At 42.6% G+C, this 8,694-nt stretch overlaps 1 protein-coding gene across 1 annotated transcript in view; it reads right to left on the bottom strand.

Annotated features, from left to right (window-relative positions):
• The window catches only part of LOC105818036 (chondroitin sulfate N-acetylgalactosaminyltransferase 2), a 20,086-nt gene extending 14,409 nt beyond the window's left edge, over positions 1-5,677 (bottom strand). The window contains exon 1 of the mRNA XM_012653898.1: positions 5,614-5,677. The gene's annotated coding sequence lies outside the window, so the exon portion shown is untranslated. The remainder of the gene's footprint in view (positions 1-5,613) is intronic.
• Positions 5,678-8,694: the final 3,017 nt, after the last annotated feature.

Genomic DNA, 8,694 nt, shown 5'->3' with positions numbered 1-8,694 from the left:
CAATCTATCTATCCATTTGTTTAGAGACAGTCTTGCTCTGTTGCCCCAGTTAGAGTGCAGTGGCGTGATCACGGCTCACTGCAATCTCAAACTCCTGGCTCAAGCAATCCTCCTGCCTCAGCCTCCCAAGTGTGGGCTTATAGATGCACACCACCACATCTTGTTAATTTTTCTATTTTTTGTAGAGACAGGGCCTCGCTCTTGCTCAGACTGGTCTCAAACTCCTGACCTCCAGCCTTGGCCCCCTTGCTAGGATTACCGGCGTGAGCCACTGTGCCCTGCCTGAGTCTATTTAAAGTTATATTCTGTATAATCGTCTCAAATTTTCTGTACAGAATAATATCTTATTGAAGTTTTCAAAAGCTATTAATAAATTTACAATTTTAAGTTCATTTTTTACACAGCAAAAACAAAGCCACAAAATGATTTGGAAAACAACCACTGTCAGAAAACTGAAACTAAAATATTTTGAAGTGTAAACATTTGGGAAGGAGGAAATTAGAATGTTTCATTTCTTGAAAAGTTCTGGATTCTTGATTACTTAATGAGTATTACAGTGATACACTATTCTTCAACATGTTATTGAGAAAGAGGCAAGTAATTAGAAATAAAAGTACTGATCACCAGAAAGCAGCACTTACTCAACAAATACTTGACTACCTACTGTGTGTCAGGCACTGTGTTGGGTACCAAGAACAAGTAATACCACATGGATCCTTTTGATAAGGTGTTTCTGGGGAAAACTATACTCCTGGTACCTGGATTTCAGCAAGACAAATTAATACTCATGATATCATTATAGGTAAAGCAGAAAAATGTGCCGGCCTATGGCACAGTAAAAACAACCTGAAGAGTCAACGGTAACAGCTATTTAATAGCTATGTAATCTCGAGCACAACACTAAACCTTTTCGGGCTTCCTCTATAAAATTAGGCATTTTGCCTGGATAGCCAATGTTCCTTCCAAGATGTTACAATTCCTTTAATTTAAGGTAAACTAAACATACACACAAACTTATGGAGGGCAAATTTGATTTAAATGCACATGCCCATTAATACAGCAATTCACAATTCTACTTTTAAGATTCTATACCTCAGAAATATCCACACTAGTATAGTATATACAGTCGCATGCATAAGATGTTTATTAGTATTATATGTAACAGCAAAATAAAAATAAAAGCAATTTAAAATCCATCAATAGGGGAAAGGTTAAACTGCAGACATTTATATAACAGATTTAAAAAGGAATGAGGTAGATCCTTATGTGCTAATGTGGATAATGCCTATAAAATGGTGCTAATATGTTGCAAATATTTTGTTTTCTTGTCTATATAATAGGCTTGGGAACCAGATAGCCTAAATTCAAATATCTGCTCTATCGTTTCCTAATTCTTCATCACAGACAAGTTCTTCAATGTATGTAAACTTCAGTTTCCTCACCTGTTAAGTGGGGATAATTACAGAACCTACCTTGGGGTGTAATATTAACAATTAATCAAGTAAAACCTGTCAAGCATTAAGTGTTCAATACGTGTTAGGTATTATTTCCCGTTAAGCAAACTTTTGTGTTGTTGTTAACAGAGTCAAATCTATCACTCTTTTCCTGTATGACTACTCAATTTTAGCTTCCCTATCTGAAGTGATCCTAATACAAGAAATTTTTTTCCTCAAACGGATAGCTAATTCTTACCATTTATTATGCAATTCATGCTCTTGCCACTAATTTGAAATGTTACCTTTATCATAAGCCAAATTCCTATATATGTATAGGTCTATTTCTGGCCTCTAAACCAGAGGTCAGCAAACATTTTAGGTCAAATAGTAAATGTCACAACTAATCAACACTGCCTTTATGGCATAAAAGCAGCCACAAACAATATGTAAGTGAAAGAGCATAGCTGTGTTCCAAGGGACACTGAAATATGAACTTCATACAGTTTTCATTTGTCATAAAGTGTTATTTTCTCCCCCCCGACCCCCACAAGCATTTAAAAATGTAAAAGCCACTGTTAGGTTGCAGGTCATACTAAAATAGGTAGCCAGCCAGAACTGGCAATCCCTGCTCTAAACCCTTAAATTTCTTTTACTCTTCTAAAAAATTTTTATCCCTTTAAAGTTTCACAAAATAAATACATGTGATAAAAAGATATAAGGGCATACAGTAAAAAGTCTCCCTCTAACCCAGAGGCCCAGTTTCCTTCTCCAGTTTTTGTGTATCTTTCCAAAGCTAATGCCACTATATACTGAATTGCCTTAGTATAAATAACTTTGAACATTATTTCATCTATAGGATAAGTTCCTGGAAGTGGAACTGTTTTCTAAATTTTCTTATTCACTGTAACATGTAATTAGTTAGTATCCACAGCTTCTCCCTTGCTAAGTGCTCAATATAACTTTACTACTTCTTACCTTCCCAATCAACTTTAAAATCGCATTGAATTTTTGCTCCAGATTATTATAGACTTTAAAATTATGCCTACTCTGGTTTATGTATCCTTTCTTAACACTGCATTAAATTTCTTGGCTACGGTTATCAATGACTTGGGTTAAGAAATAAATTTTATTGTTTTCTTTGATCACTATTTCTTGAATTCTACATCTATTTCTCTTGGATTAATTTTTCATTTTGATATAGTACATCCTGGGTATTCCTAGTGGGTATAGGTGAAAATGGCTTTAGTTTGCCCCCAGTCTTAATGACAGTTTGACTAGACATAAGATTCTGAGTCCAAAATATGTCCCACAAACACTTTTTAAACACTGTTCTGTCATCTAACATTTCATATTCCAAATTGGAAATCTACTTGCAAGTCTGATTTCCATTCGTTTATAGATAACCATATATTTATTTTTGGAAGTTTATAAATTGTGTATTTATCCATGAAGTTCATAAGTTTCACCAGAATTCATCTAGGTATATCTCTATCAACATCCTTTTAAGACTCTCAGTATATCTATTCCATTCATAAACTCACATAATTCTGCTCAAAGAAATATCCCTGTTCTCTTGACACAATATTTTGTTTCCATTCTACTGAGAGGTGGAAATGGGAAATCTGGCATCTGTGAGTAGGTAGGGAAGGAGAGTGGTAAACAGGAGCTGTCAGCACATGTAACATATCTTCCCACAGTTCTCTGAAAAGGCAAACTTCCTGATCATCCCCACTGCACAGACGAAGAAACAAAAACCAGAGAGGGAAAGGTTGATCTATATTTGCCAGTACTCTGTCCCCTGATACTTATTTTTGTCTGGCTGAGGCTGCCCAAGACTTTGCCTTGATTTTCCTACCCTCAGGATCTCTGTTATCTCTGTGTTATCTCTGTTATCTCTATTCCCTCCTGGAATTCCTATTACACGTACATTGGCTCTTCTAGATCTACTTTCCATATCATGGTAATTCTACCTTACTTCCCATGTTTCAATATTCAAGAACTGATTGCTTTTTTTTGAGGCAGCCTATATGTGTTCAAAAGGCATGATACCCTACCAAATATGAGGATACTAATATTTAAGTTTTCTTCTATTTCTTATATGAACTCCATTGCTTCAGGGCCTAGTTCTTGTTTTGTTCAATATTGGCTTCTCTTACATGCTACTGATTTCATAAATGTTTAGTGATTTTTGTTGTCTGTTCACAGTATAAATATACTAGTATTTCAGTCCACGTGGAAATCACTACAGTCCTGCAGTAAATTCACATTTGTAACTAACCCTATAATTTCAATTTTACATTTATAACTAGTGCTTATGTAGCATGACAATAACAATGTAAGTTCTTTGACTTGTAATCCCATGATTCTTGAGTTCATTTTTAGTCATATCCTTTTGGTATTTCGTTTCCCCTAACAACCACTAACTTGAGCAACACAGTTCTTATGTAAGTGTTACACCAAACTTCAGAGTTAAACAAGTAACGACAGTCTCACAGAAGACTGTCCTAGATGTGCAATCCAAGGGGTAAATAATGTGGTAATGAATGAATCACTTGTCTTGAACTCATAATAGTTATGCTTTTTACCTACCTTTAATGTCATATTAGTTAAAATAACAAAATCTATTATATTAGAAAAAAGACTCCAGGTTAGTTAAAATGTAATTTTCTGCCTACCTTACGACTCAGTCATTCTACAGCTGACAGAAATGCATACAGATGCTCATCAAGACATTTACAAGAATGTTCACAGCATTTTTAATATTCAAAATACAGCATATACAAAAATTGGGAACACAAATGCTCATCAACAGAATAGTCACAGACCATACAATGGAATATTACACAGTATTAAAAAGAAAGAACTGCTGATACCATACCACGAAATATGGGTGAATCCCACAAGCAATATGCTGAGCATACTGTATGATTCCACTAATACGAAGCTCAAAACAGACAGAACTAAAACCTGATCAGAGAAATCAGAATACAGATTGGACAGCAGGGGTATAACTGACTTGGAAGAAGCAGAGGGAAACTCCTGGGATGACGGAAATGCTCCACAGCTATAATTTGATCTATCTGGTGGTCAAAGTAATATTGAGCTGTATGATTAAGATTTATGCACCTGTTGACTTCCTATGTATTTTATACATCAATAAAAAAGTTAAGAAAGAGAAAAATGTAATTTCCAAACTGGAACTAAAACTGTGCCTATGTAGGTCAAAATTCTCTGAGCCACACATATTGGAAACCCAACATCCTTTCTGCATTTTTTTTTTGTCGCATGACAGTTTTAAACAAACGCTAGCAGAATAACGATACAAGATGAATGTTAACATTCACAGTCATAAGCTACTTGGGTTCCCACTTCCCAGATCGAAGCTGGTGCTTTAATACAACATTAAAAAACATTCATTCCACCAGAAACGAAGGCCCAGCTCCTGCGAACCTCGGATGACGGTGAAATTTCACATCTCATCTGGACCTCAAAAGCGAGAGAGAAAACGCCTCCAAGTTTAACAAGTCAGGGGCTTAAGAAGCTTCAGATCATAGTCAAACTGTCATTCCGTCAATACCGTCATCACAAACAGAAGTACCACTACCGTGTTTTCTAAGTCACTGCTCAGCCACTTGTTCAGGAATAAAGCAATTTTCAAGGTGAATTCTCTGACAGCTGCCAGAGGCTCCCCGTCCCACCGTCTCCTCGGCCCCACACATTCCTCCACAAACGGGCATCTTTTAAAGGCGTCCGTTCTGGCGTCTGTCACATAAAAAGGGGCTGCCGTCAGAGAAGACTATTTTAAAGCAATAAAGACGGACTAAAAAGTTTATCCACCGACAGGAGGAGAAACGGTGGTGAGTTGGTTTAAAAAAAAAAAAAAAAAAAAACCACTGACACGCAAACCAACGGTCTCTGGCAGGACCTTTCTCAGAAAAAAACGCGGCTTTTCCCTAAAACCAGAGCGGACTCGAGGGCTCGTCCGTGAGGCGGCCCCATGGGGACGGGGCCCCCGGAGCGCGCATCCGCGGGGCGACCCCCCGGGGACACAGCTCCCGAGGGGGTCGTCCGCTAGGCTGCCCGCCCCCCGCGGCCCCCGCAGCCCCGGCCCCCGCACCGCCAGGGCCCGAGCCTGCGGTAGCCGCGGACGAGCGAGGCCGGTGGGCCGGGTACTCACCGCGCTTGCCCGCTCTGCGCACCGCGGCCGCCGCGCTGCCGCCTGCTCCCGGCCGCGGGCACACCCGGGCGGCGCCCCTTGGTGGGGCAGCCGCCGCCTCAGCCGCCCAGCCTCCCGGCGCGCAGGCGCGCCGAGAACGGCCACTTCCGGCGCGCGCGAGGAAATGAGGCGGCCGCGCGCCCCGCCCACTCCCGCCAGGTTCCGCCCACCCCGCGCGCGCCGGGTGCGCGGCGTAGGACGCCCCGAACCTGGCGTGTTACTGGCGTGTTCGTATCCTTTAACCACTTAATCTGTGAAAACGTGTACGTGTGTATCCCCAAAAACGATCTCTGGAGGCCGCAGCATGCCGAGGCTCCTGCCTGAGCCAGCGCCCACTGGAAGAGCCCGGCCGCAGGCTGGCGTTGGGGACACCCCTGCGGCGGGACCGGGCGAGGCGGCCGCGCGGGCCTGCCCGGAAGCCCTGTCCCCAGAGCCCGAGGGGCCGTGAGCGCCCGCGTGCGGACACGTGCGCCCCGCGCTCCCCGGCTCCGGGAACAGCGGAGAAAACCCAAACCCGGAGAGGAGGCCGCGGGGGTTCTTCCGGGTCGGACCTGGCATGAAATCCAAGCAGCAGGGTTAGGGGTAGTTGTCGCATATTTTAAACTGTGTGACTCCTCCATTGGACTTGGTTTTAAAGTACCTGAGGTTTCCCCGTCAATGGGCTTAAATTGTTAGCTTTTTATCATTTTTAAAAAATAGTTAAATACCGAATGTGTGCAGTTTTAATTTGGAGAGAAGATAATGTGTGATTCAAATTCTGTGTCAGATCTTGGGTGATATACCGAGGTTTATAAAATAAGTAGTTCCCAGCCGGCCCGGTGGCTCATGCCTGTAATCCTAGCACTCTGGGAGGCTGAGGCGGGAGGATCGCTTGAGCTCAGGAGTTGGAGATCAGCCTGAGCAAGAGCAAGACCCGTCTCTACTAAAAATAGAAAAAATTGGCCAGCCATGGTGGCGCGTGCCTTTAGTCCCAGCTACTTGGGAGGCTGAGGCAGGAGGATCGCTTGAGTCCAGGAGTTTGAGGTTGCTGTGAGCTAGGCTGAAGCCATGGCACTCTAGCCCAGGCAGCAGAGTGAGACTCTGTCTCAAAAAAAGAAAAAAAAAATTGCTTCCCTAAAGATTCTTTGGTCAAAGCTAATGAGCAATTTGGCAAATTTAAGCAGCAATGAACTAGACTCTTGTTCCTAGTTAAGGCCTCCCCTAGTTGGCTCCCCAAATCCTGCTCTCCCTCTTCTCGCTTATCCTTCTGACCTCTCTCCTTCCACACATTTGTCCACTCCTCCCTTTTCTCCCCTTGTCCAGATCCAACAACCCTCCTAAGACCTGAAAATGCCAGTTGCCTCTGTAAAGACCCATCCCTCCCATGACCCCTCTGCAGGCAACTGTAGAATTTAAGCCTTAGACCCAAGCTGAATTAAGAACCATAATTAAGGACTTCCCCAAACCCAGACAAGATCAGCAACTATTCATAGAATAATCAAGAATATTTTGAGGGCATGTGACCCAGGGTTACCTGACCTATATCAACTTGTACACATATTGATCAGAACCTCAAATGCTAAATCTTGAATGCCAAAAGCAAACTGGACTCACCAGGAAAGAGACCTCTAGGATTCCGCTGTCCACAATAAACCTGAGGCAAAGTCTCCTAAAAGCCATATCTAAAATATTTCCAATTAAAAGATTGGACCATAATTCAATCATGCAAACAGAAAAAAGACGAATCTGTAGGAGATTTTGGGGATAGGCGAGAAAATACATCTCAACATTTGGGAGTCTAGGAAGCAGCCCTTTCATCTCATTTTGTCAAGGAATTAAACCTAAAATTGGAGACTTAATTTGAAAACAGAAATTAGAGTGGGAAATAACCCCTTTACCTGAACTACATCATGTGGCAGACATTTTCCAGGGGATCCAGAACAAAAAGACAGGACCCAAATTAAACTTACGGCCCTGTGGATCGAACAGCTAGGTGCAGGCCCATTCCCCAACCAGGCAGCTACTGACAAGGACACTTGTGGCTATTGTAAACAGAAGGGGCACTGGAAGAGAAGATTGTCTCATCTTGGAAAACCAAGAGAAAAAGGAAAGGCCCTCACTTCAGATCAGTGAGGTGATCTGAGGAAGGGAAAAGCGCCAATATTCTGCAATACCTGTAAGCGCTCAAGGGGCATTAACATATGCCAGACAGTGTATTAGTTTCCCAGGGATGCTGTAACAAATTGCCACAAACTGTGTGAAATGAAACTATAGAAATTCTCTCACAATTCTGGATTCTAGAAATCTGAAATCAAGGTGTCAGGAGGGCCATGCTCATCTGAAGGCTCTAGGGGAGGATCCTTCCTGGCCTCTTCCTAGCTCCCGGTAGTTGACACAAGTCCTTGATATTCCATGGCTTGTCAATGTGTCACTCCAAACTCTGCCGTCTTCACACAGCGTTCTTGCCTGTGTCTTCCCTGCGTCCAAATTTCTCTCTTTTTCTAAGGATGAGAGTCATTGGGTTAGGACCCACCCTAGTCCAGCATGACCTAGTTTTAACTTGATTACATCTACAAAGACCCTATTTCCAAATAGAGTTAAATTCACGGGTTCCACGGGTGAGGACTCGAACATATGTTTTCGGGGGACACAATTCTGCTTATACAGATGGCAGCCTTATCAGTCTCTGGCACTAGGTACAGGCACTACTGTTTCTACATTAAACCCTGCCACCTGCACTCAACCTTTTCCTTGGTGTAAACACACAACACAGGTGGTAAGCCTTGCAAATAACCCACAGATTTCCTCCATTCCCCAGCCCTTAACTGCAAGCCTTGAGCCCTTGGCTGCAAACCTTTCCTTCCTGCTCTGTGATACCACCCCTGCAAGATGAATGGGGAGAGACTTACTTTTCAAATGGGACTGTAATAGTAAATGCAGACCAGAGCCTCTGGCACCGTTTGGGAGGCCCCTGAGCACTCCTCCACCTGTAAGCAAGCTGAGTCTGCTTTGGACAGACCGTGGCCTTCTCCATTACCTTTGACACGTGCTCCCCCAGATGAG

Source organism: Propithecus coquereli, unplaced genomic scaffold (genome assembly GCF_000956105.1).
Source record: "Propithecus coquereli isolate 6110/MARCELLA unplaced genomic scaffold, Pcoq_1.0 Scaffold434, whole genome shotgun sequence".
NCBI lineage: Eukaryota > Metazoa > Chordata > Mammalia > Primates > Indriidae > Propithecus > Propithecus coquereli.
Note: the sequence above shows the minus strand (reverse complement) of the source record. Positions and strands in the feature narration are given on the sequence as shown.